At 44.3% G+C, this 19,256-nt stretch overlaps 1 protein-coding gene across 10 annotated transcripts in view; it reads right to left on the reverse strand.

Annotated features, from left to right (window-relative positions):
• NRIP1 (nuclear receptor interacting protein 1) overlaps positions 1-19,256 on the reverse strand; it is a 92,739-nt gene that overhangs the window by 9,269 nt on the left and 64,214 nt on the right. For 6 of the 10 annotated variants that reach the window (XM_068144439.1, XM_068144432.1, XM_068144437.1 and 3 more), the window contains one exon: positions 17,378-17,426. The exons of the other annotated variants lie outside the window; for them this stretch is intronic. The gene's annotated coding sequence lies outside the window, so the exon portion shown is untranslated. The remainder of the gene's footprint in view (positions 1-17,377; positions 17,427-19,256) is intronic. 10 annotated transcript variants of the gene reach the window in all.

Below are 19,256 nucleotides of genomic sequence, written 5' to 3' on the forward strand. Positions count from 1 at the left end.
ATTTTTTTATATATATATGTATTTTTTAAACACATTAGGTACTCAGGATATATAAGCAACAAGACCATTCTAGACAGAATTCAACCACAAGTAATGGGCAAAGTACACAGTAACTAATGTAAAGGACTTTGTGAAAGCAATTCTGAGGCAGAAAATTCTACACAAAACTTAACTGTCATAAGCACAGCTACTAGCAAGGGATCGAATTTTTCTATCCTGCAGGTCAAAATAAGGAATAGCAAACATGAAAGGAAAAGTTGAAATCACTCTACCACTGGAACAAAAAGAAGTTACACAGGATTTTAGTTCACAGTTGCAACAACCTTTTTTCTTAAAATGTAAGTACTGAGGACATGCAGACTATCACTCCAAGAATTAATGGAAAAAGGGATGCCTGAAGTCAACCTTTAGGCTCACACTGAATCTGTTCATAAATAGTAGAACAGGCAGCACCATACATGCAAACACATTCTTGTTTGGCAGGGAGATGATCCTGCTAAAAGAGAAACAAAGTTATCACTGCTGCCTACAAGATAGGAGTGGTGAAAGGATGCTTATGTTCCTGATGTAACATAAATCCTGGTATCACAGTATCACAGTATAACTAAGGTTGGAAGAGACCTCGAGGATCATCGAGTCCAACCTAGCAACACAGACCCCAGGACTAGACCATGGCACCAAGTGCCACATCCAATCTCCTCTTGAACACCTCCAGGGATGGTGACTCCACCACCTCCCTGGGCAGCACATCCCAATGACGAACAACTCGCTCGGTGAAGAACTTTGTCCTCACCTCAAGTCTAAACCTCCCCTGGTGCAGCCTGAGACTGTCCCCTCTTGTTCTGGTGCTGGTTGCCTGGGAGAAGAGACCAACCCCTTCCCGGCTACAACCACCTTTCAGGTAGTTGTAGAGGGCAATGAGGTCACCCCTGAGCCTCCTCCAGGCTAAACAATCCCAGCTCCCTCAGCCTCTCCTCACAGGGCTGTGCTCAAGGGCCTCTACCCAGCCTTGTTGCCCTTCTCTGGACACATTCAAGTGTTTTGATGTGCTTCTTAAACTGAGGGGCCCAGAACTGGACACAGGACTCAAGGTGTGGCCTAACCAATGCAGAGTACAGGGGTACAATGACTTCTCTGCTCCTGCTGGCCACACTATTCCTAATGCAGGCCAGGATGCCATCGGACCTCTTGGCCACCTGGGCACACTGCTGGCTCATATTCAGGTGGCTGTTGATCAGCACCCCAAGGTCCCTTTCTGTTTGGGAGCTCTCCAGCCACTCCAACCCCAGCCTGTAGCTCTGTATCAAAACCCTCCCTTCACTGTAGGGCTTTTACCTTTACATTCTTCCCATGTACTACATATAGGATGGTTAAAAAACACTAGTCTTTCCTTTAAGCCTTGTTACTATCCAAGAGTATGTAAATACCTTCTTGGATGAGGTGGTATGCTACAAAAAGCTGTTTCAAGAAGTACAGTGGCACTTATGCTAGATGCATCTCTTCAATTTTGGTTATATTACTGGTCAATGGCAGCATGAACAGCTCGGACAGTTCAATATTAAGACCATTACACCACACAGGTTTATTCCTTCACTCATTCTAAACTGGCATAAATATTCAACACAAGCAAAATCTAAGTGTCTTCCCACAGAACTAACTACTCAATTTGCTTTCACAGACTGAAAGCCCCTTGAAAACCCGAATTTATGAGTTTAAAACATATGTAGAGAGATTAAACCCTTGCCTCCTTAAAGTGAATAAATATTTTATGATTGATTTCCCAGAGGTTATTTTTCAATTCAAAAGCTACTGTCAGCTAGGAGTCAAAAAATGCTCATATCTAAAACAGAAGTTGATGGTAGGCTGAACATGAACCTGCAGTGTGCCCAGGCAGCCAAGAGGGCCAATGGCATCCTGGCCTGCATCAGAAACAGTGTGGCCAGCAGGAGCAGGGAGGTCATTCTGTCCCTGTACTCAGCACTGCTTTGGCTACACCTTGAGTATTGTGTCCAGTTCTGGGCCCCTCAGTTTAGGAAGGAGGTTGAGTTACTGGAACATGTCCAGAGAAGGGCAACAAAGCTGGGGAGGGGTTTGGAGCACAGCCCTGTGAGGAGAGGCTGAGGGAGCTGGGGGTGCTTAGCCTGGAGAAGAGGAGGCTCAGGAGCACTATCTGAAGTGTGGATAAAAGGGAACCCAAACCAGCTTTGGCAACTGATGCTTAGCTGGACAAGAGGCAAACCATTCAATAACCTTTCAAAAACATACAGACTGCACCAAAGGATTTCCCAGGACCCACTGAAATATTAGTAATTTTTCTCACTATTAAAGTGTTACCTGAACCAAGAGAAGGGGAGAAAGAAAAAAGAAAAAGAAGAAAGAAAAAAAAAGAAGGGGGGGGGGGAAGGAAAAAAAGGCAGCAGAAAGAAGAGAAAAGAGAAAAGAGAAGCTATACAGCAATAGAACTTGTAGTTCCCAGTAAGGGCTGAAGCAAAGTTGCTGCAATTAGCCTCTAACATCAACTCCTAATACCTATGAATTTCTAGACCTAAAAAATGAACTGTGACAAAACAAACTGCTAACACTGATGTGCTTTCTTGACCACATAACTACCACACATGGACTTTTTGTGTTGCTTCAACTATCTTCTTCCAGACTTCTGTATGCTGACTTGTTTTTCAGAGACTATTTTCAGAACCTCCAAGAGCACACACCAATCACAGCTCCTTAAACCACGTTTACCTAGACAGAACTAAAGCAGCAGCAGGATCTGCGGCACAAATGGTGTGACCTGGGGAGACGCTCCCGAGGTGGAACACATCATGGGAAGTCAGTCCTCCAGCCATTTAAATTGTGCCTAGGGAGAAGCTGTGGGCAGAATAGAGAAGATAAGAGAATACTAAACTGTACACTGAACTGTGTATGCCCAGAATATTAATTCCACTTCTGCAGTTGTTGTTTTGCTTTGTTTGCAAACCACAGTCACAAAGATCTGAGGAGAATGCTTATAGTAAGCTTTAAGATCCTTTGCATACCATCAAGTATACTGCTGCAAAAGAGAATGAAATTTGAGAACACATCTTCCAGTAAGTTAAACCACCACATCTGAGCCATACTGACTTTTAAAGAACTCTTTGAATTAATGAACATCTCAGTTGTAAAACCTAATTGGAGACTAAACAAACAGCAGCCCCCCAGTTAGTCTAGCTGCTGCCATTTAAGAAGAACAGTTTACAGTTTTAAACTAGCAAAATGGCACTCACCAGACATTTTTCCAGTATCTCTGACCATTACTTTTAGTTAAATCCCTTTAAAATAGAATAGGATTAACCAGGTTGGAAAAGACCATTGAGACCCAACACTATCTAATCAACTAAACCATGGCACCAAGCACCCCATCCAGTCTCTCCTTAAACACCTCCAGTGATGGTGACTCCACCACCTCCCTGGGCAGCACATTCCAATATTCAATCTCTGTGAAGAGCTTCTTCCAAACATCCAGCCTAAACCTCCCCTGGTGCAGCTTGAAACTGTGTCCTCTTGTTCTGTTGGTGGTTGTCTGGGAGAAGAGACCAACCCCCAGCTGGCTACAACCTCCCTTCAGGTAGTTGTAGAGGGCAATAAGATATCCCCTGAGCCTTCTTTTCTCCATGGACGATCACATCCATGACACAGGCCATCGGTAATCATTCTTATTTCAACCTAAAAACTAACACTCTCCCTTCCCAAACAAGGAACATGAGTGCCTAGGTAGTGAATTTATCAATTACATAAGTCTTTCTCCTACTCTTATTTACCATTTTTATACATTTCATAAGATACTGAATGCTTGTTGTAGAGAGTTGTAGAGAGCAATAAGGTCTCCCCTTTAGTAAAGGTGGAGATGTATACACACACATATGAAGCATGCATGTCATTGTTGTTTAATGACTACTGAATTCTGTAGTCATTTTAGGTTCTGTTTTGGAGTTGAATGTTGTAGAGCTGACATCAAACTGATCTGTGAAATGAAAATCTTCAGGTTTTTAATCAATGAACCATTCTAATGGTTAGAAGCTGCTGAAGAGCCAGAAATCATCTCTCACTAGCTCACTAGCTTCCCATTCTCATAATCCCAAATGTAAAGGCCAGAGCCCACCACATCAGGCAGTGGCTCAGACAGTTATTTTAATTATTACAGATTTGAGGAATGCAGTACAGTGATTACAGTGGCAGCTTGGGATCCAGCGGTCCAATTACCCGCTGTGCTGCAGACGGGCTGTCTGACTTGTGGTTTTACTCTTCTGTGCCCTGTTTTCCCAGATGGAGTAATAATAGATGCAGACTTCAAAAAGGTAATTGAGGATAGATGTATTAAAGGCTGTGTGTTGCTCAACAGCTCTACAAACAGCACTAGGTACCCAAAACATAGGATATTAACTGATTTCCAATCCTTATTGCTGCTCGCAGTGAAATGCTGCAGAGCACAACGAAATTAAGGTCTCCAGCGAAATTCCTAGATGCACTGGAAGTTGCAGTAGAATCTTGCAGTGAACTAAACATGAATAGGGAAGAGGAGACTAGCTGTCCCAGAATTATTTTGTTATTAAGCTCAATTTGTACTTCTCTGATTTTAGCAGGCAGGAAGGATGCATTCAGAGTGGTGATAGAAGCACTTGAGCTGACTCTTTCTGCTCCGAGCAGTGAAACAGGAGTGATTCAGAAACCCAGTACCGAATCCACAGAACCGCACAAACAGGCAGGTACTTCAACAGCACTTAAGCTTGTGTTTTAAGAGAATCAAGTATTTAAGTGCTTTGCTAAATCCCTGCTTTATGTCAGAAATCTATTGAAGTGAATACAGCAGCTGGGACCACTTCACAATTTTGAGTCAGGCTGTCAAGACGTTTTGAACGTTTCCTTTGCAAATGTAATGCAGGAAAAAAAAGGGCAAAAGTGATCAGATGGTGGGGGAAAATTCATCACAAGAGTGAATTCTTCCATGGCTGCATTCAAAAGAACTTGAGAATCAGCAAGACAATGAATTAATGGGAAAAATAAAATGAAATAAAAACCAGGCTCCTCTCCTACAGCCACAGGACATCACCCTGGGAAGGCAAAAGTAGGATTTTCTTCCCGGGAGCTTGGCACGTTATTCACTCCTTCGCTAGACCTACTAACTGACTCCAAAAGACGTTTTTAAGGTGGAAAGGATAGTCTGTCACTTGTAAACAGTGCAGTCAGGAGAGGCCACACAGGGAATCATGTTGCAGCAGGAGCTCCCACTGTCGCCAGGATTTCTGGAAGGGGCTCCCGAGGCTCAAAGCCCGACAGGGAGCCAGCATCCCCATCCCGGGCAGACCTGCAGGCTGGTGCGCTCCCGTTGCCTGTCCCGCAGCAGCACACGGCAGCATTGCTCACTCTAAGAAATGCCTCCTCGGCAGGCTTAGCAAACATCCAAGACTCCATGGCAAAACGTTGTGCAAGTGGTGCAAGACATGGAAAAGCCTTCTCCTTGGTGTTCAGTTAAGCTGTGTACTGACAAACATGCTCCTAGTGTCCTTAGCTTTTCTTAAGAGTTTTCGAGAACAGAAAGGGGAGGTGGTTTCTTCTGCACAGGGTGGGGAGGAAAGGGGGAAGAGGGTGAGTGGGAGGAAAGGGGGAAGAGGGTGAGTGGGAGGAAAGGGGGAAGAGGGTGAGTGGAAGGGAACGGGATAAAACCAGCCCCATCAAAACCTCCAGATGATTTTATCAGCTTTAACAGAAGGATTTTGCAAACTACTGCAGAAAACAGATTCCCTAACAGTTGATGCAACAGCTCAAAGAGATGCAAAGTCTCCCATTTTACAGAAGTATGTGAACACTGAGTAACTGAGAAGTCCCTAAGTCACATAAAACTGACAGGAACACAAAAGCAACAGCATGGCAGACAAGAAACACTTTTTCCTGTGCAAGTAATACCTAGCAGACCAGGAGACTAAAATGCTAGCAAACTAACCACTGCAAGAAAAAAAATCTCAACTATTCTGGCAGCAGAGACTATTTAGATTTACTCTGGCTTTTAAGAGACTGCTCAAATGTAAATGCTAATTGCTGTCACTGTTAATCATGGCTCCAGGGGCACATAAAGAAGGAGAGGCTGTTCCTACATATTCCTTCTGGGGTATGGAAAGGGCAATTCAAACACCTCGTGTCTCAGTGTCCCTCTGCTCCTCAGATTTCACATGGGATTCTCTACAGTCCGGGAATCTGTGACTCACCCAGACCATGCAATGCCACCTTATGGCAATGAGAAGCTTTAGGACGATATGTAATATATATCATGGGGAAGATAAAATTTCCACTGTCTGCTTAAATGACTTGTGGAAATGTCAGAGAGATTTTCATATTTATGCAGAGAGCCTTTCCGGGAGGCGGCAAGGCAGGCAGGCTGGCTGCGCACGTTCGCACCCGCGCGAGGAGAGACACCACATTCAGAATACCTCCAGCCCAGCAGCAAAGCATTGTCACCTGAAAGACCAAACATTTGAGTAGTGCTGGCTACATGGCAAGTTTCACCCAGCTGTAGGGAAGCACATTGCAAAGAAACATCCAATTAGGTCTGATGCGCTGCTCCACCCTGAGAGGTGACAGCATGAGTGCAGGAACAGCAAGCTGAGAGCAGCAGAGCTCAGAGAAGGTGGTATGTCTGTGCTGCAGACTGACACGCACAAGCTGAGAGAGCCTAGACAGCTCAGGAGCTGGAGCAAGCCTAGCCCAGCAGAAAGGGACACCGTGGAGGCAGGGTACTTTACCACTGTACTACTGTGGTATTTCATCACAGTGCTGATCTGCTGCCACTTGCCTGGTGCTGGTACTCAAACCATCTTGGCTACCTTTCTCAGCCAGCAGCGGATGGGATAGGATGGGATAGGATGGGATAGGATAGGATAGGATAGGATAGGATAGGATAAACCAGGTTGGAAGAGACGTTCAAGATCATCGTGTCCAACTTATCATCCAACACCACCTTGCTATACCATGCACAAACCATGCACAGCTAGCTATGCCACAAGGCCCCAGGCAGACAGTTCTGCCTAAATTACATGGGATTCATGATTTTGAAGCTTATTTCATAAAACCTACAAGTTAAGAGGAGAAAATTAAAAACAAACACACACCAAACCCAAACAAAATCTGAAACTCAATGATAAGGCACAAAAGCTACATCCCATCCCCAATAAGGACATTAATCCAGAAAGAGCACATATCACTAAATCTCAACTAACTTGGGCTAGTGTGTTGATCAAAGCTCAAAAGTACAGTGAGCAGAAAGCCTCTAAGTTAATTCTTATTCAAGAGACCAAGAGCAAGCAGGCACAAAAAGATACATACTGAGATCTGTTTGATAGAGAGGTGGATAAAGGTACAACAGAATTGACAGAGGATGCATCTTTGCAAACCACTTGCCTATATATAAGCAATTAAAAGAAAACTAACAATCAGGTACACATTCTCCCCCCCCAAAAAAGCTACAAAACCAAACTACTGACCCTGCATTTAACCCCACATCAACTCCCCAAGAAGGAAACATGAAAAGAATCAAAGTCCTCTTCTGGACAAACATGCTTTTTGAGTTGAGATTAATCCATGCAGACAATGCATTGGTAAGTTTCTGCCCTTCTGCCTGTTGGACAGACTCAAAAGATACATGCATTTATCCACTACAATAAAATTGTGTGTTCCTTGGATTTTTTGGAATAGCTCTACATCTTGGGTGATTTATAAGTCACTCTACATTACTGATTACACAGCTTTTATTGAGAGTAGGAGTTGGGGTCCACTCATGACCAAGTGTTGCATGGCTAGTTATGAACAGCCACTTGCTAAACATTTCACCAGAAGAGGTTTCTTCTGCACATTGGCCACAACAACCCCATGCAGTGCTACAGGCTGGGGTCAGAGTGGCTGGAGAGTGGCCAGGTAGAGAGGGACCTGGGGGTGCTGGTTGATAGTAGGCTGAACATGAGCCTGCAGGGTGCCTAGGCAGCCAAGAGGGCCAATGGCATCCTGGCCTGCATCAGGAACAGTGTGGCCAGCAGGAGCAGGGAGGTCATTGTGCCCCTGTACACCGCACTGGTTAGGCCACACCTCGAGTCCTGTGTCCAGTTCTGGGCCCCTCAGTTTAGGAAGGAGGTTGACTTGCTGGAGTGTGTCCAGAGAAGGGCAACAACGCTGGGGAGGGGCTTGGAACACAAGCCCTATGAGGAGAGGCTGAGGGAGCTGGGGTTGCTTAGCCTGGAGGAGATTCAGGGGTGACCTTATTGCTCTCTACAACTACCTGAAGGGAGGTTGTAGACAGGCGGATGATGGTCTCTTCTCCCAGGCAGCCAGCACCAGAACAAGAGGACACAGTCTCAGGCTGCACCAGGGGAGGTTTAGGCTGGAGGTCAGGAGGAAGTTTTACACAGAGAGAGTGATTGCCCATTGGAATGGGCTGCCTGAAGATGTGGTGGAGTCACCATCACTGGAGGTGTTCAGGAGGAGACTTGACAGGGTGCTTGGTGCCATGGGTTAGTTGATTAGGTGGTGTTGGATGATAGGTTGGACGTGATGATCTTGAAGGTCTCTTCCAACCTGGTTTATTCTATTCTATTCTAACTGAACATAAATCCACAGCAATTCTATAGCAAGGTGAAGCACAGGATCACAGTTGCATAAGTACTTAATAAGTATATGTGAAACCTCAAAAGGCCATGTTAAAGACTCAGATGATCTGGGACTTTTTGTTTAAGCGACTGGAAGGAGAATGGAGTTATTATTTTAAAGCATACTGTAGGCAAAGTTTCTAAAGCCTGTAGCCACAGAAAAGGCTCATATAATTTCAGCTGAGTAGGAAGGAAAAATCTGCATTAGCAAGAAGCTCTCTACTAGGTCAATTGCAATTAAAAATACTTTTTTCCTCCTCTCTAAAACATGAACAAAACCAAGTAGAAATAAAGATGGAACAGTAGCAAAACTTGGAGAAAAGATGCTAACATCCTGTCACGGAAAGTCCTCATCTTAACACCATTCCAGAATTCATCTGAACACATACAGAACATAAATCCCTAAGTAAAATACTAAAAGCCTTGTAAAAAATGATCACTTTGTTAATAATCACAGAATCACCAAGGTTGGAAGAGGCCTCAGAGATCATCAAGTCTAACCTGTCACCACAGACCTCATGACTAAACTATGGCACCGGATAGGATAGGATAGCATAGCATAGCATAGCATAGACCAGACCAGGTTGGAAGAGACCTTCAAGATCATTGCATCCTACCCACCTACCAATCCAACCCACCTAAACAACTAACCCATGGCACCAAGCACCCTATCAAGCCTCCTCCTGAACACCTCCAATGATGGTGACTCCACCACCTCCCCAGGCAGCCCATTCCAATGGGCAATCACTCTCTCTGTGTAGAATTTCTTCCCAACACCCAGTCTGAACCTCCCCTGGCGCAGCCTGAGACTGTGTCCTCTTGTTCTCATGCTGGTTGCCTGGGAGAAGAGACCAACCCCCTCCTGGCTACAACCAATGCTCTTAAGTATTAGGAATTGGGCTGCAACTCAACATTAGGCATGAGTCTAAACACAACAATTAAAACACTGATTGAGCTCAGCAGTAATGAAAACTGTATCCACTGCTACCAAGCCATGGCAGGAACAACTGATGCCTAGCAAGGTAAAGTGTTTAACCACCCCTCATGGAAGGACATACACTTGGAAGGAATTTTTCAAGTTTTGTAAGTATTTTAATAGTAATGACAATATGCTGCCACAAAGCTGTGGAAAGGAGTTCTTGCTAACACATTTTATGTCTTTTATGAGTGCTAACTGAAGGAAACAATTACAAAAGACCAAGAGATGATTATTTGTTGTTACTGCTTGCTCCATTCATTCATGTAGAGAAAGTTGAAACTGGCACCACTTAACACTTTATAACACAAAACAGTATGTGGTTGATTCAGGGCCATGAGGATGATCAGAGGGCTGGAGCACCTCTCCTATGAGGACAGGCTGAAGGAGTTGGGGCTGTTCAGTCTGCAGAAGAGAAGGCTCCCAGGTGACCTCATTGTGGCCTTCCAGTATCTGAAGGGGGCCTACAAGAAGGCTGGGGAGGGACTATTTAGGGTGTCAGGCAGTGATAGGACTAGGGGGAATGGAATGAAGCTGGAGGTGGGGAGATTCAGGCTGGAAGTGAGGAGGAAGTTCTTCACCATGAGAGTGAGGAAGCCCTGGAATGGGTTGTCTAGGGAGGTGGTTGAAGCCCCATCCCTGGAGGTGTTTAAGCCCAGGCTGGATGAGGCTCTGGCCAGCCTGATCTAGTGTGGGGTGTCCCTGCCCATGGCAGGGGGGTTGGAACTAGATGATCCTTGTGGTCCCTTCCAACCCTGACTGATACTATGATTCTATGATTTCTAAGGGAAGTGTGTGATTGTTTTACCCATAAAAAGATTACCCCCCAAAAACATACTAAAAATGAATCTATTACTCCATACATGCACAACAGTATTAGCTAATTTGAGGCCAGCTTTCCTAGTGCCTGTCAAACTAAGTCTTTATAAAGCCTTATGTCCAAAGTGTCAGTTACACCCAACGACTTCACTGCCATATTACCATAAGTCTAAAATGAAGCCTGTGCTCAAGAGCCCTGCTGAATGCATGTGGCACCAAGGCATCACAGCCCAAGCGGCTGCCAGTGAGCTCCATCTCAGTCACCACAAAGAACAATGCCAGTAACAAATAAAATACACTAGGTTAGAAACTGCACACTGAAATGCATACAAAACCCCATGGGTCCACAGGAATTTTTGTCTCATTGAAGTGTGAAACTGATACCAGAATGTGTAGCCCTAAGTTTGTGGATCTGCAGTCACTGTACCTGCCATCTTTCCTGCTCTGATGACATAAGCATCTTTGGCTCCTACAAGGCAAATCAGGCCAAAGATTTCAAAAGAAATCCCAAAGTGCTTGTTTCACAGATCTCTATGCAGGAAAGCTGGCTATGAGAGTGGCATGAGGAAGGATAAAAGCAGGGCCTCCTAAGCAAGATGAGCACCGCCACTGGTGAGATTCTCCAAGAGGAAACCACATCTCCAGGCACAATTTCTGTGCTGAATACAAAAAGTTACTGGTTGAAAAACAAAGAGGACCTTTTAAGAAGCATTCCTAAATGGAATTTTAAACTATAAACTTAAGAAGTTGAAATGCATTCTTTTCAAGCCCTTTGAAATGTGAAAAAGAGAACTGAAAAGAATGGATTCAAATATCTTAATTCTTATATTTTAATGAGTTAATCTGTGAAGCTGGAGTAGAAATCCTATTAAACTGAACTTAGTTTGTCCATCCCTAAAATAGATTTGACATACAAACACAAACACAAGGTCAAGGTCACAGATCAGCAAGAAAGATTACAAAGAGAACTGATGTAAGAGCTGGCATTTGATCAAAGCTCCTGGATTTATTTTTTTTAAGCACACTTACCAGAAATACCACTACATTTTCTTCACACTGGTACCTTACATGTTTTAAAGTATTCCCTGCCTTTCAGGGCAGCTGCCCTGTGCTCATTTATTTTAGCAGGAGATGTTAGGCAACATCACCAAGTAAATCTAAGGAAGAACTCTTATGCTAAATGAAACAGAAATGGAAGACTCTGCTTTTTACCATCCTTTTCACTCTGCTCAGCTGTATACACCAGATATTAAATACATATTAAAATCACAAATCAAAAAGGAGATTCCACTCACAATATAGGATATGCCATAAGACTACTGCTAGAGAATGAGGACCTGCATTTATAACTACATGCAATCTAAGTTACTTAATACAGCAATTGTGCATTTGGATGTGCACTTCAAAGCACAACACTCACTTACCTATTCTAATTACCTGTGTGCACAGCATAAATTTCTCAATTAAAAAAACCCCACAAACTCTTAACACAAGGACTGTGCAAAACACAATCAAACTAACCTCTTCTGCAATCAGGACAACATTTACCTCCTAGAAAGCTTCTTTAATGCTGAACATTAAGCGAGCAGATTAAACACAGTAGCAACAGTTGAAAGACTCATTAAAACTCAGCTGCTGAAAATAGTTGGCAATGAAAGCCATTTACTAAACCATCCAGCCACCTAGCCAACTATGGATACATTCTCAAAGCTTTCAACACATTCTGAAAAATAGTCAGTTTACAGGTCACATCCCCAAGACATACCGTCTGACACTCAAGGAGAAGAAAAGGCATCTTGGGCAGCAACTTTGTGTGACATTCAAAGGTGCACTGCTGCCACAAGGTTTAGCTGCTCATTATAATAAGTAGTAATTGAAAGCATAGTGTGGCTTGTAATCTTACTTCTGGACCTCTGCTTTCAACACCAGCACAGCACTGATGCTAGTCTAGACATGACTGGGAGCAGGTTATATTTAGACACAGAGCTATGGGTATAAATAGGGCCGTTCACGGTGGTATAAAGCTTTTATTGGAATACATTTGGGGTGACCCCAGTAACCCACATGCATGCAGGCATCTCAGACATTGCCAGCAAAACCTTCATGCCATTATATGCCCTCCTGCAGCTTCTTTTGGTGGTGCTTGAACATTTGCTTACTGATTTTCTCAGTTTAGATTTTGTGTAGGTATTACTTTTGCAGCATTACTGTGTCCAGTTCTGGGCCCCTCAGTTTAAGAGGGACATCGAAACACTTGAACACGTCCAGAGAAGGGCAACAAGGCTGGGGAGAGGCCTTGAGCACAGCCCTATGAGGAGAGGCTGAGGGAGCTGGGATTGTTTAGCCGGGAGAAGAGAAGGCTCAGGGGAGACCTCATTGCCCTCTACAACTACCTGAAAGGTGGTAGCCAGGAGGGGGTTGGTCTCTTCTCCCAGGTAACCAGCACCAGAACAAGGGGACACAGTCTCAAGCTGCACCAGGGGAGGTTTAAACTCAAGGTGAGGAGAAAGTTCTTCACCGAGCGAGTCGTTCATCATTGGAATGTGCTGCCCAGGGAGGTGGTGGAGTCACCATCCCTGGAGGCATTCAAGAGGAGATTGGAGATGGCACTTGGTGCCATGGTCTAGTCATGGGGTCTGTGCTGATAGGTTGGACTTGACAATCCTTGAGGTCTCTACCAACCTTAGTTATACTGTGATACTATACCTGTATGGTTGGGTTGGCTTAGTTACTAACAAAGAGGCCTTAAAGGAAAGAGACAAAAAACCCCACCTAATACTCTGTTAAAAGCTGCCTCTCCCTTGAAAATATCCTTCACAACAATTAGACTTTTAAGCTATAGTGTTGCTTGAGCTATGCAAGCAAGACACAAATCTCTCCTGAAGCCCGGGATGTGAGCTTCTCAGTGCAACAGCAGAGGTGTTTTCAGCCCCGATAATGATTCAACATATTTTAAACCAGTCACTGTTTAAAATCAAATTCAGTTAAGTTACAGACCTCAGGGCAGAACAGTTCTGCTCTTCCTTATTCCCTCTTCTAAACTCTTTCAAGAAACCAGGAGAAAAAGGGGGGGTTGGGGCTTAAGGGGAATTTCTACCCTTCCCACTTTGTGACAGGCTGATAGAAATTCTCATTGCACTGAAATGTCAAGAAGGAAAATAAACAAACAGCCACCCAAAAAACTCAAACCCAACACCACCACAAAACCAAAACCTCCACTTAACATCCACACCAAAACAAATAAATAGAAATCAATCAGTAACTTACTTTGAGAATGAAATGGACATGAAACCATACATGAGATACTTGGCAAACAAAACCATTCCAGGAAACACAGTAGTTTATTAGCCATATAACTGTCCACACTTCAGACTCTAAAGTAAGTATGTTTGGACTCCCAGCCTAAGTGTACTAACAGGTGAAAATTTGAATGCAAGAAAGTTTTTACACTAGGTGAGCTATATTAGTGTCTGTTCATTCAGTATCATGTTAGGTCTTCTCTCATGCTTACATTGTTGAAAAAAAAAGGGGAAGGGCAGCAAATTTTATTTAATCATCCATAGTGTGGCCAGCAGGAGCAGGGAGGTCATTGTGCCCCTGTACTCTGCACTGGTTAGGCCACACCTTGAGTCCTGTGTCCAGTTCTGGGCCCCTCGGTTTAAGAAGGACATCGAAACACTTGAACGTGTCCAGAGAAGGGCAACAAGCTGGTGAGAGGCCTTGAACACAGCCCTATGAGGAGAGGCTGAGGGAGCTAGGGTTGCTTAGCCTGGAGAAAAGGAGGCTCAGAGGTGACCTCATTGATCTCTACAGCTACCTGAAAAGTGGTTGTAGCCGGGAAGGGGTTGGTCTCTTCTCCCAGACAACCAGCACCAGAACAAGAGGACATAGTCTCAAGCTGTGCCAGGGGAGGTTTAGACTCGAGGTGAGGAGAAAGTTCTTCACTGAGTGAGTGATTCATCATTGGAATGTGCTGCCCAGGGAGGTGGTGGAGTCCCCATCCCTGGAGATGTTCAAGAGGAGATTGGACGTGGCACTTGGTGCCATGGTCTAGTCATGGGGTCTGTGTTGCTAGGTTGGACTCGATGATCCTCAAGGTCCTTTCCAACCTTAGTTATACTGTGATACTGTGATCATAGCCAAACCTTTTAATAAGCAACCTCTAATTTCATGGAGTGCCCAACATGAACCATTTCATGTGTTCTGGCTATGCCCAACATAAACCATTTCATGTGTGCTGGCTATGAAAAGAGGGTAGAGACAAAACGCAGTGAGTGACTAGCCAATATAACAAGAAAACTGAGTATGACAGCTAGCAGAAAGACAAAGTACTTCTGATCAGTTCAGTAATTAGGCAGTCCACACCAATGCATTATCTTGAAGCACTAGATTGCTGTCAATACCCTATCAGTAAAATCACTGTTTTATTCATTAATATTTTTAAAGGTGGGGAAAAAAAGGGAAAGTATTTTGTGTAGTTATACTTACATGTGCCAAATGGCAACTCAAAAAGTGTTAAAATACCATTTTGATTAATAGTTTAATAGTAATTCCTTTAACTTGGTGTTTTCCTTAAAAATCTATAAATGATGTTAGTACAAATAATAGTAGGACAATAAAATAATGGCAAGGTTCTGCAGGCTTACAAATTTGTATGAAGCATCTGACACAACATCTACTAAGCTGGCAGAATTAGGCACATCATAAACATCTACAGTGCTGAAAACCACTAATGCTAATCACCAATTTAAGCATGATGATTATTAAAAGCAAACTAGTTCACACGCAAAATGTGAATATTCTTCTATTGTTCAGGACATAGCACAGGACTTCCCTTTCCAAGTTCCAGTTTTCCCATTTCTCAGGGTGTTCAGCGTGCACCAGCCACAGCAGGTGATCTGGTTTCCCACATGCTGGCAATCTGATACTGATTCATCATCTAACAAAACTGGCTGGTGGTAACAATCAAAGGCAGGGAGAAGTAGGTGGTAAATTATAAATTCCTCTCTGTGAATCTCGTCTCAGCTTGGGGCAGGGGGTCCCCACAGAACTATCTGGAAGCCGTAATTACAGTGTTAATCTGTTCACTTAATGTCTACTGATTAAGTAGGAGACAGAGAGGTTGTCATAAAACTAGACCTAGAAGTCATGAAACTAGCATCTAAATGTGAAACTCCAAAGTAGCTTAAATTATGTGTTGTGCTCTGACCAGCCTGATCTACTGTGAGGTGTCCCTGACCACGGCAAGGGGGTTGGAGCTAGATGATCCTTGTGGTCCCTTCCAGCCCTGACTGATTCTATGATTCTATAAAGTTATTATACATAGCCACAACTCTATTGATTCCACTGATCAGGCTAGGTATTATTGCCATCTCAATCTCCCACAGTAAAGACCTGAGTGTGGCTGACAGGTCACAATCCCTGTCTTTGTGTTATATAAAGCCATCTTTCATTGATGAATCTGAAGAGTCATTTCCCAGCTGGATCTACCACTAATATGAAGCTTCAACATTTTCTGAATCAATATACAGTGAGGCACTGTCAATGACCTGAAGGTAAGTTTCATTGACTGCCTGTATTCTTACAAAACTCTACTGGTTTTGTTTGTCTGTTCTTTGTAGAGAGCCTTGCTCAGAAACCTGTCCTGAAGCTGAAGAATGTTTTCATTCAACCCTTGTTGCTAAACTTCATCAGTGAAGGATAGCAAAAGAACTGCGCTGTAGACCGTGTTGAGGAGATTTCATTCAAAAGCAGTTCAGGCTCACACGTAGGTACACCATCTTACTGAAACACAAGATGACTCACAAACACCAAACTAATGCAGAAGCAAATCATACTGGAAAGGGCAACACAGGAAAATCAGAAGGAAAAAAAAATTACAACCTACCAACCCCCAAACTCCACTCTTCTCCAATACTTCATGCTCTAAAAGCATACAAGTTAAAAAAAGCCATTTGTTGAGAAAAAGCTGGAAGTTCTGGCAGGCAGGTGATCGTGTCTCCAGCTGCCCAGGAATCTTTCAGCAAATTGTTAGCTTGGCACCCTAGTTAGCAATCTCAGGAGAAAGAGATCAAAGACTGTTTGGGGAAGTATCATAGAATCAGTCAGGGTTGGAAGGGACCACATGGATCATCTAGTTCCAACCCCCCTGCCACGGGCAGGGACACCCCACACTACATCAGGCTGGCCAGAGCCTCATCCAGCCTGGGCTTAAACACCTCCAGGGACAGCACCTCAACCACTACCTGAGATCCTGAGCAGTCCCTCCCCAGCCTTCCTGCAGGCCCCCTTCAGATACTGGAAGGCCACAATGAGGTCACCTCGGAGCCTTCTCTTCTCCAGACTGAACAGCCCCAACTCCTTCAGTCTGTCCTCATAGCAGAGGTGCTCCAGCCCTCTGATCATCCTCATGGCCCTTCTCTGGACACCTTCCAGCACCTCCACATCCCTCTTGTAATAGGGGCTCCAGAACTGGACACAGTACTCCAGATGGGGTCTCACCAGGGCTGAGCAGAGGGGGAGGATCACCTCCCTCGACCTGCTAGCCACACTTCTCCTGATGCAGCCCAGGATCTGATTGGCTTTGCGGGCTGCAAGTGCACACTGAGAGCTCATGTTGAGCTTTTTGTCCACCAGCACCCCCAAGTCTCTCTCCTCAGGGCTATCCTCCAGCCAGTCACTGCCCAGCCTGTATTTGTGCCTGGGATTGCCTCGACCCAGATGCAGGACCCTGCACTTGCTCTTATTGAACCTCATGAGGTTGGCTTGTGCCCACCTCTCCAACCTCCAATTCAGAATTCTTAGGAGGGATAGGACCAAAGCTAGTGTGAATTAGATGAAGTTACCACTCCATGCCTGGGGTGAGAAAAAAATACAGGTTAATAAACTTCTTTCCAAATTCAGGGTCAGAAACTCATACCTTTTAAGTGTCAATGCTGGATCTTTGTGAATCTGCTTTTCACTCGGCCCTGGCAAAAAATAAATACATTATAATCAGGATGCAGAAACTTACTGTGGAAAATTATTCTGTGTGAACAAGGAAGTCTGTAAATTCAGTATTAGCACATGAAAAGGAAGCTGGTTTACTTCTTAACAAGGTATCAACAGAATAAAACAGAGTTTTCCATTGATGGTAGTTACTCTTGTGGTCAGTTTGTGACAGTATCAGAGCCTGACCTGTGAAACTGAGCTGAGCAAGCTGGTCAAGGAAATATTCCAGGGAGAGGGGATAGGTCTCCTCACCTGGTTAATACTGTCTGCTCTGGGGAAGGGGGAAGTTGTAATCAGATTACCTTTTCTTTGACATTCCTGCAATCCATTTACCTACAATGACTTAAACCTAAACAAAAAAAAACCCAAGCCAACACCACAACACACACCTTGCCATTACATTCTACTTCCTTATAATCCTCCTCGCCTTCTCCCACTGCTATCCTTAAATTACTCTCACTTAGTCTTATCTTGGCTCCCTCTTTCTACAACTCACACTTCTGTAACATTCTCCCTTCTATGACAGGCTGACCTGACTGTTGGATGAGGGAAAGGCTGTGGATATTGTCTACCTAGACTTTGAACAAGCCTTTGACACCATTTCCCACAGAATTCTTGTGGACAAACTGTCTGCTCATGGCTTGGCTGAGCACATACTCTGCTGGATAAAACACTGGCTGGACGAACAGGCCCAAAGAGTGGTGGTCAACAGAGTTAAATCCAGCTGGTGGCCAGTCACAAGCGGTGTTCCTCAGGGCTCATCTTTATTGATCACCTTGAAGAAGACACTGTGTCACCAGTAAGTTTGTAGATGACACCAGTTAGGTGGGAGTGTTGATCTTCATGAGGGTAGGGAGGCTCTACAGAGGGACTTGGATAGATTGGATCAATAGGCCAATGTTACGGGATGAGCTACAACAAGGCCAAATGCCAGGTCCTGCACTTAGGTCACAACAACTCCAAGCAATGCTTGGGGAAGTGTGGCTGGAGAGCAGTCTGGCAGAAAGGGACCTGGGGGGCTCTAATCAACAAGTGCCCAGGTGGCCAAGAAAGCCAATGGCATCCTGGCTTGTATCAAAAACAGTTTCCAGCAGGAGTAGGGAAGTGATCGTCCCCTTGTACTCTGCTCTGGTGAGGCTGCACCTTGAGTATTGTGTCCAGTTGTGGAGGTGCTGGAGCAAGTGCAGAGGAGGGCAACGAAGCTGGTGAAAGGCCTGGAGAAAAAATGTTATGAAGAGCAACTGAAGGAGCAGGGGCTGTTTAGTTTGAAAAAGAGAAGGCTGAGGGGGAACCTCATTGCTCCCTACAATTACCTGAAAGATGTTATAGAGAGGCTGCTGCTGGTCTCTTCTCACAGGTAATTAGTGACGGAGCAAAGGGGGAATGGCCTAAAGCTACAACTGGGTAGGTTTAGACTGGAAATTAGGAAAAGAAATTTCCCAGCAAGAGTGGTCAGGCCTTGGAATGTGCTGCCCAAGGAGGTGGCTGAGACACGAACCCTGGATGTGTTTAAAGGGTCGTTTAGACATGGTGCTTGGGAATATGGTTTAGGGGTAAACTTTGTGGAGTGGGGGTGTCAGTTGGACTTGGTAATCCTGAGGGTCTTTTCCAACCAGAATGCTTCTGTGATTAGTAACACCCAAGACCCTTCCAGACTACACAAAACAGAGCTGTTACTGTAATCCTTCCCCTCGAGCCACTCTGACCATATAACCCTCTACTTCAAATTGTTTTTGTTTTGCTCTAGCTAAAGCTTAAAATTTCTCATCTGTGTTCTACAGACACTCATACATCCTGAATTTTTACCC

The sequence above is a fragment of the Melanerpes formicivorus genome, unplaced genomic scaffold, assembly GCF_026170545.1.
Source record: "Melanerpes formicivorus ecotype bairdi unplaced genomic scaffold, bMelFor1.0.p_v2 SCAF_11, whole genome shotgun sequence".
Classification (NCBI taxonomy): Eukaryota; Metazoa; Chordata; class Aves; order Piciformes; family Picidae; genus Melanerpes; species Melanerpes formicivorus.